The following is a 19,940-nucleotide window of genomic DNA, read 5'->3' as shown; positions in this document are numbered from 1 at the left end:
AGCTGCGTATTGTACAAAGTTAGTTAAAGGAATAGCTAGGTTGAGGTCACTGAAAAATATTGAGAAAAGGAGGGGGCCCAATACAGAGACCTGAGGAACACCTAGGGTAACTGGGAGATGGGATGAGAGGTTGCTGTCCCATAGCACTGCCTGCTGTCTACTATCAAGGTAGGTCTGGAATCATTTTATAGTCTTTGTTTCCAGAGAGAAGGATTTTAGAATATTGAGAAGTAAGTGGTGGTTGACCATGTTGAATGCTTTTGAAAGGTCGATGCAAAGTGCTGAAAAGAGAAGATTGTTATTACAGTTTTTATTGATGCTGTCAGTGAAGGATAAGAGTGCAGCTGTTGTACTTTGGAAAGGTCTGAAGCCATGTTGAGATTTGGCCAGGAAACTGTTCTGGAGCAGGTGGTCTAGTAACTGTCTGTGGATGCACTTTTTCATTATTTTAGCTAATGGGGAAAGTAGAGCGATGGTACAATAGTTAGAATATTCTCTGGAGTTTCCACCCGTGTGTAGGGGGATAATGTTGGAGATTTTCCAGATGGTGGGAATAGTGCTTTGTTGTATGGTTCTATTTATCAGCAATGATACAGGATAAGCTATGACCTTGGCTGCCTTTTGCAGGTATTCAGCAGGTAGCTGGTCAGCTGAGGGAGTAGTAGGTTTTAGTTTACTTAAGAGGTTGCAGATGAGGGAAGTTGGGACAGGTTGCAGGTTTAGAGTTGGGAGAGAGTTAGTAGTATTGGTTGGAAGGGCAGAGCTATCAGCTGTTTGTTCATTAGCAAATGTTTGGATGGTCTCAGTGAAGAAGGTATTAAAAGCATTAGCAGTTTGCTTTGGATTGTCGGAATTTGGTCCTATAGGGGGTGGTGTTGCGGATTGGCCTGGTTGAAATAGTCTGTTTATAGTAGCCCAGAACTTTTGTGGATTATTTTGTTTGGTCTCTTGGAGGTGGAAGTAAAAGTTTTGTTTATCTTCGAGTATAGCTTACTTAGTCTCATTTCTTTTTTGCCTGAATTGTTGTTGGTCTACGGGGTTTTTAGTTGTTCTTCATAGTGCCCAAACTTTATTTCTCTGTTGAATTTTCTGCCTGGTTTTCTTTGCAAGCCATGGGGTGGGTTTAGATTTAATTTTGATGGAACACTTTGGTGCATGGAGGTTAAGGATTGTTAAGAATGTTGAGTTAAAGTAGTTTGTTGCTTCGTCAAGTGTGAGGTATTTTATAGTTGACCAATCACATTCTTTTAGTTCAGCTTGGAAGTTATTGGGATTAAAGTTTCTGTTGCTTCTTATTGTTTTATATATGGTTGGGTTGTGTGAGCTTGACCTTTGCCTGATTATGTAAGTGAGAGTATGGTCACTTATATCGTCAGGGAGGGTCCCTACATTATAGAGTTGTTGGTTGTTATTTATTAGAATCCAGTCTAGGATGGATTCTTTGTTATTGGGTTTATTAATTCTGGTTGGGGAGTTCATTGTTTGTGAGAAGCCATTAAGGTTAATATGGGAGGTTGGTGATTCAGTAGAGCAGCCCTTCCAGTCTATATTAAAGTCTCCAAGAATTATTGTCTCTTGGGGAATTTGTGTGGAGAGTTCAGCAAGGATACCTTCCAGAGTGGTGATGTTGTTACCAGGGGACAAGTAGATACATATTATATTTAGGGATTTGCTGGGATTAAGTTGAAGTTTGGTGCTAATGATTTCTGCATTGTTTTCAGAAGAGGAACCAAGATCTAGTATAGATATTTGTAGCCCTTCTTTATAGAGGATAGCAACACCCTCTCCTTTTTTTACTTTGCGGGCTTATCTCAAGATGTTGTACCCAGATGGAATAATTTTAACATCTTGTGTAGTGGGTTTTAGCCATGTTTCTGTTAAACAAAGTATATCAAAGGAATGAACATCCAGGAGAGCATGGAGGTGGGCAATTTTATTATTTATGCTGCGAATATTGAGGTGAGCAATATAGAGTGAGTTGGGAAATTTAGATGGGTTATTTGGGGTAGTGGGAACATGAATTTGTGGTTCTGTGCTTGTTTTTTGCCCTGGTCCTGGGTTAGGATGAATGTCCCCATCTAGTAAGGAGAGGTGTAATAGTTTGTTTAAGAGAGTGTGGAGGTTAAAGTAATGGTGAAGAGGTTTTTTAGGTTTTAGATAGTTGTATTTGATATGGATCAGTGTGTGATATTTATCAGGTAAATAGCTAGGTAAAGATGTTATATGTATGTGTTCTGGGGAGTTAATTAGAGGTATAATACTTGTTTGTGCATTAGAGAAGTTCAGCTGTAAATATTTTGACTGTTCATATGAGGTTAGCAGGTAGGTTGCTGTTAGAGAAAGTAGGAGAAAAACAATGATTAGGAGCCTTAGTGGGATTTGGAGAGGTCATGTTTGCATAGTGACTAATAAGCTTACTGGTGTTCTTTAAAGGTGAGGAGTTATACTAGGGGTGATTAGAGAGAGGTGTATGTATAATGTTAACAAGATGACTATTGTGATTGGATTGGAGAGGAAGAGGGTGTGGTGAGGATGTATAAGCTTAGGAGTAGTAGGGGTGGGTGAGAATTGGGGGTAGGATAGGGGAGCAGAGTGAGCCCGCAGGGCGAACGGAGTGGGTAGAGACAAGAGAGGTAAGGAGCTGAAAAGAACAATCAGTTGAAGCAGGGATTACAGTAGGTAGGTAACCCTAAATACTGGAATAAAGTTAAACAAATAGCTAATAGAGCTATTTGGAGCATGTGTGAGAGCTAACCATAAAAATAAATAGATGTTATGGGCTACAGTTTAATAGCAAGTCTGTGGATAAACAGTATATAGTAAAGATGTAGTACAGGTCAGGAGAAGGCTTCATGGCCTGGAAGGGACAAGTCTGTCACTTGGTGGCCCAAATTAATTTATTGTAAGCAGGGTAAAAAAGGAGGGAGTTTAGGTTCCTAATGCAAGAAAAGGAGTAGTGGTTCTGAGTGTCTTTAAATGGTGGAAAAAGTAGATTAGCCTGGATACAGAGTGGGGAGGGAGTAAAGCTGCTGGTTTTCCTGGCTAGCGCTTTATAACCACCTAGATCTAATAATTAGTTATAGGCTATACTGGCCATGATAGTTTAGACATACTTTCATGCTCCCTTTACTGAGAAAGTACAGGGATAGGTTGCTCAGTTGTGGAGACTGAAGGGAGTTTGGACAGAGTCCTTGTTCTTCAGGTTGTTAGTTTCTGTGTCCTAGATCAGTGTACTCAAATTGGAGAGCTGGGATTGTTTTAGGAGGAAAAGAGAGAGAGAGAGAAAAATAGTAGAAATAAAATGTTTAGTTTAGTATCAAAGGCAAGCATATAATCACGTAGAACTGCACAATGTTTTCATTTTATTCTTTTAATTCTTTAATGTGTGTTTTAATTTTTTAATTCTTTTAATGTGTGTTTATTATTTTTCTGATATGCATATGTATTAATCTGAATGTTAGTATTTTTACAATAGCAAGATTGAATTGTTTAATAGATTATTTTAATTTAGGGTTATATAAAGGAAGTGATGTGTGAGATTGTCATGGTCTGATGAAGCATCCTGTTTGATGTGAAAGCAATAAACCAATTAAAGCTTTATTTTATTTATCCTCCCTTGTTTCTTCGCCACAATTTGCTATTGATTTGCTATATTTATTTTTGTGTGAGCAGAAGTTAATCTGCTGTGGGACCGGTTTTATTTGTTTGGATTCTGTTCATATTTCTGGTGATAATACTGTTGAGCATGGCAGAAGGTATCCAGATAGAACTGGACTACACACCAAAAGTCAGTGGAACATTGGCAACTAACCTGGAGAAATTACTACATACAGAGAGAAATCTGTTACTGACATATGAGCATTCATCGATATTATAGCTGAGCAGGTATAATTTTATGAAAAGCTTTTTCATAAGAACATTTACGATTTAGAAAACATTTTGTTCAAATATAAAAAACTGCAGTGGCAAAGGCTTAATTTCGAAGCCTATATTTCACATAAAGTTGTTCCAAGAGGCTTGAGAATTCTTGATAGGCCAGCATCAGGTAACACCTATCCAGAACTTTCAAAACACTAGCAGAAAGTGAGTTTAGAAACAAGATTCAATTATATGTCTTTGTTAATTGATTTTGATAGACCAATGGAAGATGCATTATTGCAAGAAATCAATCGTAAGCAATCAAAATTGAATGACATGACACCTGCAATGGTGTTTGATAAAGCTTTATCTAATGTTTGTGAGAATGTTACATCACTTGAACATCAGTTAATTGTTACCAAGAAGAAAAAACCTGACAGAGACTTGAGAGACTTTGCCAATGGACATGTTTTTACTTGGCCACGGACTTATGCGAATGTGGTTGCAAGTGATAGAAATTTAGAGTCCAATAGTTCAGTAACTGAAACACAGATTGTAGTTCCTTTAGTTAATGAGATGAGTCAACAGCAGACTCTACAACAAGCTAAAACATCTGAAATGACTGTGCCACTAAATGTATCTCATAATTCTATCAATCAAAGAAGCAATAATGTTGTAGCCTCTACAACTTTAGGAAGTACATCGTAAGTAGTTAGAAGGAAGGAAATACAATCTGTGAAAGAAAATAAATAAATACATTTGAATGGGGAACAGTTTTTTTCATCTCCCCCCTCCCCATTCGCAAAGTGGAAGTAACCAAACATGCATGATCAGGAAGTCAAGGGAGGAAGAGAAGACTCCCATCTACATGGTTGCACAGGGTCTCTGAATAATTCTACACAAGTTACTGTGACCTCTGAATTAAGAGGCACTCTGAGTTTTGACAAACTATTGCTTAATAGGAGGTTGGTTGCTTTGGAATAGTTCTTAGCTGTTATAGAAATTACTGAGGTAACTGAGTTCATTTCTATTTCACAGGAGACAGCTTTGTGATCCAATCTCACCAGAGAGGCTGTAACACTTGGGAGGGGGTAGCACTCTCCCATATTGGTGAGTACCAGGTCCAGTAGGTTAGGATCTCTAGTGGGTGTTCATACTATCTGCTCAAGGGTGTTTGTGTTAATAAAGCCTGGAATCTTTGTGCCTGCAAGTTTAAGACATTGCATGTTTCCCAGCCTATTGGGGTAAAGTCCCCTAAGATCAGGGTATTTGGCTGTATGTTCAGTGTCTCATGTAGGCTTAACTAAGAGCTATGGGTTTCTTAGAACACTATAGCTTGCTAGAATATGATATGAAGCTTTGTCTGTGGTCATTTGCTCACAGATAAACTCCAGGGCATCATCCTGATTAACCAACCTAGAAGTATATTTGCTGTTAATGTAGATCAAGTCTCCTCCACATTTAGTCCCTGTCCTTGCAGCTGATGGTCTACATGTGTGAAAGGTATTGAAATCCTGCACTGCTGGAGTATTTTCTCTGGCTATAAACCATGTCTTCATAACAGCACAGATGCCTATATTCTCCAGAGTGAGAAGAGCTTGTACAGTGTGTTTTCTTTTAAGCTCCTAGCACTGAGCAGTAACACTTTAAAGATTATTTGCATATTATTTACTATGTTATGGGGTCAGTCAATATGGTATTGCATACAAAAAGCCTCAAAGGGGATGGATAAGGTTTTACCCAAAATTTGGAAGCTGAGGGGAGAAAGGCACAGACCATCCTTTGCAAAGCAACACAGCTTGTTAACTATGTCCACCCATACTGATAAATATTGTAACCCCTGTAATGACAGCCGAAACTGTCATTATTGAAGCTGATAATATTTTGTTCATACTGTGCATCGTTCTTGATGAATTTAGAATGCTGCTCAATGCAAGGCACATGCCAACCTGAGTCACATATTCAAAGATACCAGTGTTATCTCTCTATTCATATAGTCCAGGGAGGAATGTCTTAGGTCATTTATGTCCACATGGACTATCATAGGATATAAAACAGGTACCTGTGGTATAGTGACGTGAGTGTCTACCTAACTTGGCAGATCCTGGCTCATGATAAGCACCTACCTGTTATCTTCTCCTTCTTCAGTCTGGTGAGTGGGGCATCTGTATGTTGTACAATGGAGACACCTTTGACTACTATTCTGGATAATGTCTCTGCTTGCATTACGGGTTTTGCTTTTGGGGTTCCATTGTGTGTAGGTGTATGTATGATGTTTAGTGTTGCTTTTGATGAATGACTTAGAGACTGCTGAAGATAGGCATTGTCATTTACAAGTTTAGGAGGTCTTTGTGGCTTAAGACAATTGTTTTTAATGCCTTGGCATAAGTTGGTTTGTGTGTGTGGTGGGCAATATGTGTGGTGGATGTCGTGTGTGTGTTCGTGTTTTAGACAACCTTGTTTGTATGTGAGACTTTTGCATTTAGTGAAATTATGCATAGACATCACTCTCATACTGTGGTTTACTATCAGATGTTCGAATAGAACTCCATCGACTGCACATTTGTCGAACACGGAAATTCAAAAACGGTAATGTCAACAACCAAAAGGCAACCTAGGAACAGTTTTAACATGGGTTGAGATAGGTGTTCACTGTTATTACCAAACTACAAACCTCTCCCCTATCTCAACCCATATTAAAACCCATTCCTAGGTTGGCTTTTGGTTGTTGACATTACCGTTTTTGAATTTCCGTGTTCGACAAAAGTGCAGTCGACAGAGTTCGATTCGAACATCTGATAGTAAACCCATACTGTATTTGCATCATTAAGGATTAAATGGTTGTCTGTGAACATGAGGCAATTGCTACATTGTCTCAGGATGCCCCATATCTACCAAACTGGCTATAGAGACATTTGAAAATTGCATATCCATGCTGTCTGGACCTGTATTTGAGTAGGTTATTACAGAATGTGGACTGGGTTTTTACAGAGGTCTCCTAGAGTGGTTTCTGGGGTTTGCCACTAGACTAGGTTAGATTGTGCTGAGATTTTCTATTAGCTGTAATATCTCCTCCATGCAATGGCATTCTTATAGGCTTACTGAGTTACAGATTACAGTTCTAAGGGTAGTTTTATAGATAATCTTTACTCACTAGATGGTTGCATCAGTACAGAGCACTGCTAGATGCTTCCACATGGTGAGCAGCTTCTTGCAAATGCACCAAATAATACCCGCAGAGAAAAATAGAAAAAAAAAACTAACTACTAAGCTCTCTAGCCAATAAAACAACTACACGTGTGCCCTTTATTGTGTTTCCCAACTCAAGTAGACTAGGCAAACACCACCTGCCACAAAATGAATGGAAAAATACAGCAAAAAGAATCCCACAAGTACAATGCTTCAGCAAACAACTTAAACACTATCTAGATGACCCTTCTACAAGGCAATTAAAATTCTGACAGTAAAAGTAACAAACAGTGAGAGATTATTTTCACAAAATGCTTGCTTAAATGCTCAAATAAAGCCAAAAAACAGTAGTGATAACTGAAATATCTTAGTACAAGTTCAATTTATCAAACAGAGGTACTTAACTTTGCCTGGATGGCATTTGATGCACCAGAAATGCTTCTAGATCTCGAGCTAGGACACCAGGCTTTTCTGATATCTGTGGAAATGAGTCTTCTTTCCACAGTTCCATGAGATTTAAGTAATACCATTAGAGGAATGAAATACATACAGTTAAAAAGTGCTCTGTTTCCCTTTCATTTTTTTACTACATTTAATATCTTATTTCTCTTTAAGTTAAACACTGACATTTGTGTGAAGGTCAAATTGTAACAGAAATGTAACACCTGAATCACAGTAGGCCAGTGTCAAATGTGTCATACATCTCTTGATGAAATTAGATGCTGCTATGAATCCAAAGGTTCACTCGTCAAAAAACTGAACAAATTAAAAAACATACACGAGTGAAACCACCTTGAAAAAATACTGCTGTATAAAAGTCCAACTGATTTATTAAATAAAAAGATTAGATGAGCGCTTTCACGTACCAACCAGTACTGGTTGGTACGCAAAAGCACTCATCTGTTCTTTTTATCAACCACCAACTCAAGCAGGTTGGGCCTCAACTTAATTAATCATCTGAAAGATGACACAGTTAGGAGTGCACCACCACCTAGTGTGGGAATAGAACCCACAGCCCTCTGCACCAAGAGCAAGCATGCTACCTATCAGGTCACTGACATTGTTAATTGCTTTGTGACGTTTTATTTGGAAGGAAGCTAAATGTTCCTTTTGATTGTTACCTTTTTATGTGAGTACAAATTCTGCTTGTGGGTGAATAAAATCCACAGGGTATTACTTAAAACTGCAAGTTAAGTATACAAGCCATAAATGTAGAAGCAACACTGAAAGTATATAGTAAGATTCTAGACAGCACCTCTCCCCAGTCAGACAAGCTGTGACAGTTTGAAAGAAGAAACTATTTCAAATTGCATTAAAGGAAATATTAGTATGTTACATTTTACACTTCATAGATGAATAAATGTTTAAAGAAATAAACACATACAGTAAGCAAGTGCAACAGTAAGTGTAATGCCTTGCAGAGTAGTACTAGTAGTCATGTCAGAAATATTAAGGGGGAAAAACAAGTAAATAAACATGCTGTTCTGTGTTCTCTATGCAGCTGAGGAGGAGATCTTGTGTAACTCCAGTCAGCAATGTAGGAAGCTGGCCAGATTGACAGAGGGTGCTCATAAGTTTGAATAAAAACATTACTACTTTAAAAAAAAAAACAAATATCAAGTAATATATTATGTTTTTCTCTCTTTAACTGATTTTGCAATAGTATTTATACACAAAGATAATAGAAGGACTTAAGTGCTTTCTGTACATTATTATAACCAGATCCATGTCAGAAATTGCAAATATATTACCATTTCTTATGTTAAACAAGCATAGCTCGTTAGTATTAGTAGACTGCAAATGTGAAAGCCACCAAGACTTGATAGCAATGCACTCAATGTATGCATAAGCACTTCCCATACATTTTGCTTTAGTTGAAGAAAGATTTAATAAAAATAGAATTCACTAAGAAAGATTTGAATAATGTGTAACATTCTGTCTCTCCCCCAAAACCTTTATCTCTCTTTGTCTTATTTTTTATGCATTAATTTGTCCTATAGTTCCTCCCTCTCCCATTTCTGTTTGTTTTTTGTAGGTGCAGAATTCTTATCGGCAGTCCAGACACATGCCTCTCAAATGAAGGAGTGTTCCTCCTCTGCCCATCAGGACATGTCCTCATGTGGTTGGAGAAGAGTTACAGGTACTATGAGTACCTTGCATGTGGCAACCTGGCCAGTGTCTTTGAACACGGGCTTTGGGACTTGGATGAGGATGTGGTGGAGCAAGAAGTAGACAGATGCCTTCAGCCAGCCCAAAATTCTCTTCAGCCTGTTGAGAACTAGCTTAGAACTACCATAGGCGTAGTGGTGCTCTTCATGTATAACTGCTACACATGTGCGAAACACACCCCAGAGTGTTACACACATGGTTAAACACATACACACACACACACACACACACACACACACACACACACACACACACACACACACACACGCACACGCACATGCACACGCGCACGCATGTGCGTGTGCACGCACACACACACACGCACACACACACACTACGCACTACAGTCTTTCTTAATTCTGATTCACCACATTGTACATATTTTGTCTCACTGCATGCTCTAGGCAACATAGTATTCAAGGTACTGAGTTTAGGCTGTACCCAAACTGTATGAAGCAATACTACAGATTAGAAAGAAATGTAATTAGCTGTAAGTAAAATAGTGACTGTCCATTTTATCCCACTAGATCAGCAGCAACCATTATTGTTGGAAATCAGCTTATTCCTATCACAGTCTAATCAAGTGAAAATAAATCACCATGTAAGGCCACACTTAGTTGTTGTTGCAAATCCCAGTGTTGCAGTTTGAAGTACTGCTGATCTCTTACAATAGATCTGAACAAACTGTGCTAGTGTCTTCATTATTTATTAAGAAGTATGCCAGGATGTGTGCTTTCTAAAAATTCTGACTGAAATCATACTGCAAATTATTCGGCCTACATATTACTTGGATAAGTTTTTCTATGGAAAAGCTCTCATTAAAATCTAGCAGAGCTATTCTTTAGAAATGTTGCTTTCAAATATTAGTAGATATAGGTGACTAAGATATGAACCATATTGTCACCGACGGTGCTTTGTTCCTCACCATTTGATGTGAATACTTAGGTGCAGCATTGCTAGTCATGATCTGTGGTCTTATTTAAAAATGTATTGTATAAAATGTCACAACCACATGCTTTAGCATTTGGAAACAATACATTATTTATTCAAAAACAACAATGCATTAAAAAAAATCATATATGGGAGCGATGCCATTAAGTAATGTCTTTTGATCCTATATTGGTTATGTGTTTTGTACTGCACCTACACTTATTTTCATGTGTTGCAAATATTTTTCCATATACTCTTTTTTTCTGCTACTTGCATGTATTAGTTTTTTATCATATAAGCAATTATAGAAACATCCTGCAATAAGTATCAATTGCTTGTTCTCCTGAGGTCTATTGTAGACATGTTTAAAATCTTATCTCCACAACTCATCCCACTTCTCAAAAATATTGAACCGCTAGTTCTCTTAAACACTTGCATCTCAATGACCTTGAAATTATTTGAAGATATATGTAATATATGCTACTAGCATCTTTACTTTCTGAGTACATTTTTTTAGATTTTAATGTGTTTCAGATTTGTGAGGAAACCAAGAGGGCATTAAGATGAGTTACACTCAGGGTTACCCACATGTTGTGCACTTGTTTTGTTAAATGCAGCAATACCATGAAGTTTAACTCTCTTTTTTTATGTGTATACCGTATTCACTTTTGACATTTTTGTTACGTTTTATCAAGACGAATACAGAAAACGTACTCTTGATCTAGTCAACACACTCCAAGAAAATGTTAAAACACACACACGCATGCATACACACACACACACACACACACACACACACACACACACACACACACACACACACACACACACACACACACCTAGCAAGGAGGTTTTGTGGTGTAAAACATGTTCCAATACACCAACCTCAAAGCTGAATCATTAGTTTACAAGCTGCTTAGCAGCACTTGCTGTGTTAATTTAATGACATAGAACTTTAAACATGGTAGTCTGCATTTCATGCAGTTTGCAGCATGCAAAACTCTGTGGCCAGCAGTACGTAAAACTTATGGGTCAGATGCATAAAAAGTGCCTAGTAATGCACCTGGACCCAGCCTTGTATTTTTTACCACCAGTGAAGCATATGTAGAATTCAGTCTCCAGAACTGTTGAAATATGAAGGCTATGCCACTGATGTGTATGTCTTGTTAAATATCACCCATTTTAGTCTAGTACTCTCTGAACCCCTACAACCTCCAGGTTTTACACAGGGCAAGTACAATTCTGCAGAAAGCTCATCTGCTTTCTGTTGTTATAAAGAATTTAGCACACAGTCCCCAGCAATTCTATTATTTTGGCTTGCATGATGGAAGAGGTGTCAGTATTTAAGGGCCATGTAGTCACAGCACTGACAGTCTTCAGAAGAGCAAACTGTCAAAACAGGCTTGTGAAGAGTTGCTGAGCTTAACTAATAACTCATGAATCACAGCCTCTGACTCAGTGCCCCAACAAAAACTTTTTTTTTAATTTAATCTCTAGACCTTTGCTGCTCTATAAGAACCTTTCAGAGATGTCAAATCTCAAGGTGGGTACAGCAAATTAGGTAAACCTTTTTATGTTAACCAATGAGGACAATACTGTTTGAACCCCAGTTTAGATCCTTCTTTTGGCAATATGGGCTTCTTCAGTCATACATCAGCACTTCACATATTTATTTGATTATTCAATTTGATTTTATTAGCTTTGTTAACTGTGGAAGACTGCCTGAGCAAGGCAATCTAGGAATAAAAGTTATGCTCAGTATTCAGAACAAGTTGCATACAAAGGATACACTAGAAAAGGATATAACATAGTCATAGGTACTAGACAAAATGTTAACTTTATAAGTACAGTTTGTGTGTGTGTGTGTGTGTGCGCGCGTGTGTGTGTGTGTGTGTGTGTGTGTGTGTGTGTGTGTGTGTGTGTGTGTGTGTGTGTGTGTGTGTCTTTTAACATTCTCTTGGAGTGTGTTGACTAGATCAATGGAGGTTTTCCGTAATAATCTTAGATCAAGAAATCTGAACAACGCCATAAATAATGCTGAACAAAAGCCCAAAAAAGGGGCATTTTTGAATACTGCTCTTACAAATTTAGAATGTTGATAGAATAACAAGTTTTGCATTAGCATGAATTTTCTGAAGGCTATAAAGTCTAAAATTAAAATGTCTGAATTGTTTTCTGGCTTTAACCCTCAATGATTATCCAATGATTTGACAGAAAAACACAATTTTTTGAGAAACAAACCAAAAATATGAGGCAAAACTCTGGACACTCTTGAGAAAATCTGTATAGCTGAGAGGTATGCAGGTATTACATATGGTGCTACCTGTAATAACTGCAATCCCTTCTATGTAATGAAACAACCAGGAAACTCTCAAAATGGGCACATAAACATGCACAGGCTATCAAAAAGAAAGATGAGAAGAATGTTTTGTATAAACGCTATACAAAATGTATAAGCTATTAAGACATTTCATTTGTTGTGAATGACTGGAGAGAGGTTTCTTATTTCAAAGGAAATATTAGCGATTTATTTGAAATAAAAGAACAGTTTTGGCAACTCATGGGCAAACATAATCCAGAGTTACATGACAGTTTGAATAGTAAATGTATTTTAAAGAATAGTACTGCTAAATTATAAACCCCACCTATTGGTTTTATATGTAATTATGTAACTATAACCTGAGATATAAACAGACATGTCAGTCAGTCAATGGATGTTCATTCTGATGAAGTATTGAAAATAAAAGATGAAAGGATTAAATAAATTGTTATTCCAGTGGCTACTCAAAGTAGTGTTTGGTTGCTATTTTTTTATATAGAAAGCAGAAGCAGTGGGATGTAAGCAAACGTCAGAGAGGGAGAGAATGTTGGGTGACTGTAGTAGGGTAACTAAAAGTAAGTTATAAAGTCATAGTACTATCAAAATATAGAGACAAGGGTTAGGAGGAAAAAGCTTGAATACATGCTGCAAAAGAATGTGTGTTATCATTCAAAGAGGACACCGTGTTACTGATTCCATAGGTGTGTTTGTGCCTGTACAGGATGCCTAGATTCTGATTTTTGTATTAATATGCTGGTCAAAAGTTAGGTGTTCATTTATGATAACCCCTAGAAGTTTGGTATATCGGACTACTAAGAGGTAAGTGTTGTTGAGTGAGTCGATGGGAAATTCATTTTTGGTTAGGGGTATTGTTTTTGGGGGGTGAACAACATACGTTTGGTCTATATAACAGTTGTTTTTAAGTCCAACATTGCAATAATAACTCAGTCCTGCCTAACGTTAAACCTCACTATTCCTCCTGCCTGGTATTCCACATTCCATTTATTTATATGTAGTTTGCACCTTCCTTTTTTAAAGATCTTTCTTCCAGCTCGTTTATCTCTTTTACAATATTCCATACTTCAAATACAGTTGGTTTAGACTTTGATTTCCATTTTCTTGTAATTGCAATTTTAGCAGCCAACAGAATTACACTTAATAAGGCCTTACTATGTTTAGACCATTCAGGTCCCGTGTCCCAGCTCAGCGAATAACTTGCTAGCACAGTGTAAAAGAAAGTGAAAAAGAAGAAAACAGGAATGTGAGAGGTTGGTCTGTAACAGACACAAATGGTCTAATGAGGTTTTGTTAAGATGATGAAAGCATTATTTAAGCATTTTAGTTTGACAAGAGTGAATACAGCGAGTGCAGTATTCCCCTCCCCTTCCTAAACTTAAACTCCCAAATAACCCCAACCCTAAACTTCCCTCCTATACCTTAAACCCAAATCTCCCCTGCTGCTCTTTAAGTCTGAAATTCCCCTCCAACTCTCTAATCCTGCAACTCCTCTCCCCTTCATCCTAAGTTACACTCCCACACACTCCCACTTCTTCCTCTGGCTGTTGCACTAACCTTACTTGTAATCAAATAATGTCTTCAGGCAAGGTATAGAAGCTCGAGTCTCTCTGCATGATTGCTGCACCTTTCCTAAGCTCATATGAATTCGAGCATAAGGCAACTCATTTGAGCTGTATGATGCTTGTGTTTACTGTCTTCGAGACAGTGGTCTTTAAGAACCTGGGACTTGGGAAGTTCTAATTGACCCATTTTTATTAATTTGTCCATATAATTTCAAAAGTCAAAATCAATACATTCTGTAATTATGTTACAAACCCAAGTAATCATCAGTGAAATAACATAGTATGCTTGCATACTCAGCTCTAATGATGTCAATGGACTGAGTTTCTAATAAATCAGTAAGGTAAAGTTTTTTTTCCAAAAGCTTGCAAAATAAAAAATAACATGTTCAGAATGTATTGTGTCTGAATTATTTTAGGATGCAAAAGCTGTGTTCTAAGTGTTACAGCATAAATGCAAATATTTAAGTTTATTAGCAATATGTATAACAAAATACTGAAGGAGATGGAATAAGCTAATATCTAAGTTCATTCTGGTGATACTAATAAAACATACTTTCTGAATCCTTATCTCAAAGGTTCTTAGATATTAGACCCAAAATTCTAGAGAAAATGTGCTAAAACCTACAAGTGCAGGAAAAAACATTTGGATGGAAAATTTATGCTGAATATAATATACAGCCATTCCCACCCCCACAGTCTAGTTGGTATCTAAGAAAATTGAAAGCAATAATTTATACCATTTTCAAAAAAATTACCTTCATATATTTGTACTTCAAGGAAAGCATTCACTGGCTTTTGAGGGTCCTCAAACATTAGGACCCTCCAATGCTCAAAAAAATAAGTAAATAAATAAATAAAAATGCACCACTGATACACAAGGGATGAAAACTTTGAGATGAAAATTAGCATCATCATCACCACAAATCATCCATGCCCCAGAAATTCACCATATGGACAGGTGATAAGATAAGGTGGGTAGGGCAGAAAGTGCTAGACACAAGAAGTTGTTCTCTTAACTGTGTATTCTATGAAGATCAGAAACAGTTGATCCCTTCCTGGTTTGTAACGTCAAATGTAAATTATCTGAACATGTGTTATGCTATTTGTAAGTAAAGATGATGTTAAAACTATTACAACTGAACCTCAAAAGGAATTGTTCAAATGCATTTTTGTCCCCCCAGCTATCAAAAATATTTCTTCAATAGCGCATCTGTAAAATACAGTTTTACTCTTATAAAAGTCATTGAGCCAGATTCCTTAACAGCTACATGATAATGTTCTATTTTGTAGTCATTAAATGACTCTACATCATATGTAGAGGTACAAAACAAACGCATATGACAGAATATGCTAATGACCGCATAATGAGTCAAATTACATGCTAATTAACCAGTCCATCATGGAATTATTCACAAAACCATAAATCAATCATGTACACTCAGTGTAGCCATTTGACCTGAACACCAAAAGTCTTCAGAATTATATAGGCATGATTGCACCTAGAAAAAAAAAACATGCTAGTTTATCTTATGCTGTTATCATGATGTATGTGCAGTAGGCTTCAAATCAGGGTGCTACTGCTGCTGCTGTCAGACCTCAGCCACGAAGACGAAGAATAAGTGTGTTTAGATCCCAGTTAACTTTTTAAGGACTGCATAACACACAAATTGTTGAGTGATATAGGGTGGACATGGAAACAATGGGTTCCTATTAGAACCTCGAACGCTTGAAATGTCGAACGTCATATGGTCGACACCATATGATCGACATTTCAAGTGTTCGAAGGTTAAGCATAATGGCGCCGTTCAGTGCAGAACAGGAGAATTTCCCTTTTCTCTACTGAAGTGCAATCTCAGAGTTGGTATATTTAAGTAGGGGGGGTGGGGGTAAGGGGGGCTTGCCCCCTGCCTGCACCATTAAGGTAATTTTTTTTTGTTTTTGTTTTTTATTATATATTCGAACTTTGAACTTCGGTCATATGTTGTCGAATATATGGGATTTGAATTTTTGAAAGTTTGATTATAGAATATAGACCCGGAAACAATAAGGGAACCACTGTTCCCCCACCTTGAGCCCCAGGGAAATCATGGAAAATCAATTCCAGTGGAAATAAAGGTATGTGTAGCATTATGTATCCAGGCTACTGGTACTTTCCAGAGATCCACATGGAATATATTAGCGGTGTCGCAGGCAACAACCCCCGGAATATTGCATCAGTTTTTAAATGCAGTGTTACAACATGCAAAGGATCACATTTGTTTCCCACACACCCCACAGGAAAAACATGCAGAAATTTTATGCAATGGCATGCTTCTGTGAAGTGATGGGGGACATAGATTGCACATATAATAAAAGCCCCTCCTAATGAACAGGGAATGAGTTATATCAACAGAAAAGGTTACCACTCTATAAACTGTCAGGTTGTCTGTTATGCCTAAGGGATCATCTTCATTTTGTTTGGATCATCTACAATGTCTGCGCAGGTAAATCAGGCAGTTTCCATGACTCACACATATGTCACACCTATGAGCTGTACCCCAGTTTTGCTACGAGTGACATTCCTCAAGGGCATCTAGCAGGTGATGCAGGTTATGCACTGGAGCCCTGGAACATGACACTCATGAGAAGCCCACACTACCCCACTGAGCAAGGAGACAATGAAGTCCATACTCAAACTAGGAATATCATAGAATGTGTTTTGGATTGCCCAAATCAAGATTCTAGTGTCTAGACACATCAGGAGGTGCACTGCAGTATGACCCAGGCACCTATGCCAAAGTAATTACAATCTATACCATGTTAGACAATAGGATTCTCGGCAAGCATTAACAAGGACAGCAATAAGCAAGACCACAGTTTCAAGGACCACAAGTAGGGCCAGCAGCAGCAGTAGATACATATGAGAGTCTGAGAGAGAATCACCAGCTGCAGATGGTGCTGGCAGATAGAGGAATGCACAGTATGCCCTGTCTGTGGTTAAGGGGCAAAGGATAGTGCAAATAATCACTACCTAGGTCAAATCCAAGGATTCCATTCACATACATATAGGAAAACTGTTGCCTGTCAAACTCCACAGCCTTTACTTAACCATGTAATGGCTTTGTTCTAATAACATCAGACAGGAACATCCCTCAAGGACACAATTATTGCCTGGTATAATGATGACAGTGACAGCAGAATCTGTAATAAAAATAAGATTACATAACAGAGCACTCTCATATAGAAATATGTATATGCCCCTAAAAAGATGATTTGTCTGAGGTGTACATTTATGTCAGTAATATCTCCTATGTCTGATTTTTTGCAATATACAGTTACATATTCTAACCAGTATTGCGCATCAACCAATTCAGTTGACCAGACCTACTGGTTCCACTGCTTACTTACAATATTAACTGAACTACAAGCAATCATTCCCAAATGAGTAGGAACAAGAAATCAAAAACTTTTCTTCTGCATTGCATATTGATATATATACAAGCTTGTGATTAAGCAAGCATTAGCTATCCACTGTGTGCATCAGACATATATGCATCTCTATGTCACAAAGACATGCAAAGGGCAGAGCACAGTCATCATTTGCACAGAGATGGGGTAGGGGGTGGGGTGACATGAGGGCAAGGCTGACACCAAAGATGTGAATGTGTGCAAGTAAGAAATGTGTATCTATCAGAGTATTCAATGTTCAGAGCCAGTAACAAGAGATGTATAGCACATAACAGTATTGTTTAGATAGACTGCTCATGTGTGAATTGTTATGGACAAGTGATTCTTTTTTTAATGTGTGTGTGTGTGTGTGTGTGTGTGTGTGTGTGTGTGTGTGTGTGTGTGTGTGTGTGTGTGTGTGTGTGTGTGTGTGTGTGTGTGTGTGTGTGTGTGTGTGTGTGTGTGTGTGTGTGTGTGTGTGTGTGTGTGTTTGTGTGTGTGTGTGTCTGCATGAACATAGTCAAGCATTGTGTTAGCACTATGTCCTAGCATCTCAGACAGGTATGAGCCATGAATGGTAAAGTAGTCAGTTCAGCTTTGTCATGCTCAACCATGAAAAGTACCTCCAACAGGAGTTGCACTGCTACTTACGTGGCCCTGGCAAGAAGTTAGGGTGCTACCTGAAAGTGAGTGATGTCTGCTGAATGAGCTCTCCTCATGACTATGTCTAGAACCATGACCCTATGGTCTATCACATCTGGGTATGGATACTGCAATCACTAATGGAGCAGTGAAAGTAGTGTCACTACAGGTCTGGGATCTTGTACGACTAACTCTGCTAACACAAGAAGATGTAGTGGCTCTCCAGCAACATGGATGCTCCCCCTCCCCCCAACTGATGCTCCATCACAGATACTGCCCAATCCAGTGAATCATTCATCTTCTCCCAGGAATCACCCACATGGTTCAGGTAGCCATACACGTCAGAATGTATAACATTTAGTACTTGCACTATCACTTCCGAGAACCTGATGGAATGTGCCTGTGCCTCCAAAATGGCCTTAAACAGACAATTGGCTGCAGCTAATGACACACCTGCACCAGGAGGATAGTGGACAGCAGGCCTCCTCTGAGCACTTCTAGCAACCCTCCAGTGTGGCATCTCACCATCATGATGGCTGTGGGGAGAAGCAACCAGATCTGTAACCAGAATAACCACAATACCCTAATCAACTGTGTCACCCTCAACCTATACCTGAGGTCTCTGTGTCATGGATATGCATAGGCATACTGATTGCGTCTGTAATATGAGCAGGGGATGTGTCAGTAACAACCTCAGTGTCAGACTGAACCTCTGCACCCTCCAGACTGTGCCTCTTTGTCACCGCCATCATGATCAGGGGGCTACCGATACTCTGACATCAGGTGGTTGGAGCTCCATAGTGCCACTGTCATGATCATCTGTGATAACAAGCAATAAACACAACAACCAGAGACACAGAGAATAAAATTGAACAAAACCTGTTCTTATATGAAAAGTATGTTAAAATATAATCAATGCTAAAGCAACAGAAATTGTACTCTCAGAAAGACCTGAATGTGCCTTATATACAGTAATAACAATAACCAAATGTGTACTTATCATGTGAAGATGGTTTTGTAGTCTGCAATCCAGATGTCCCTGTATGTAAGGAGTGGAAAGAAAAGAAGGATGGTAATCATCACAATACAAATGAAACAAGAAACAGCAAACGATCCTCTTTACATGTGCAGATTAAGAATGTTCTCATACAAAAATCTACTGACTAGCTGACTACCCCCGACACCGTCCTTTGTCTCTCTAATACTGTATCGCCTGACTCACACTTATAATCGACTCTACATATATCAAGCATATAATATATACATAAATAAAGGACTACAATTCAGAAGATCGAACGGCTGAAATATCGAAGACCATATGGTCGAGACCATATGATCGATATTTCAGAAGATCAATCTTCTGAAATTGTAACAAAAACTAAAAAAAAAAACAGTTAAAGAAGACAGTAATGCAGGAGGGCAAGCCCTCATGCACCCCCACCCCATTTAAATATCCCTACTTAAATATACCAACTCCGAGATTGCGCTACACTGTCAATACAGTGCAGAACGGGAGATTTTCCTATTCCCTGCTGTAGCGCGATCTTGAAGTTGGTATATTTCAGTAGGGGATGTGGGAGGGGTGCAGGGGGTCTTGCCCCCCTGCACTACCATCTTCTTTAACTGTTTTTTTTTTTTAGTTTTTGTTATAATTTCAGATGAACGATCTTCTGAAATATCGATCATATGGTCTTGACCATATGGTCTTCGGTATTTCAGCCGTTCGATCTTCTGAAGTGTAACCATATATATAGATATAACAATAACCCTTATGTTTTGTGTACCTAGGAGTTCAGCTGGAGATACTCTGGGTTTGACATCCACCT

Source organism: Protopterus annectens, chromosome 1.part0 (genome assembly GCF_019279795.1).
Source record: "Protopterus annectens isolate FY-2018-M chromosome 1.part0, PAN1.0, whole genome shotgun sequence".
NCBI lineage: Eukaryota > Metazoa > Chordata > Ceratodontiformes > Protopteridae > Protopterus > Protopterus annectens.
Note: the sequence above shows the minus strand (reverse complement) of the source record.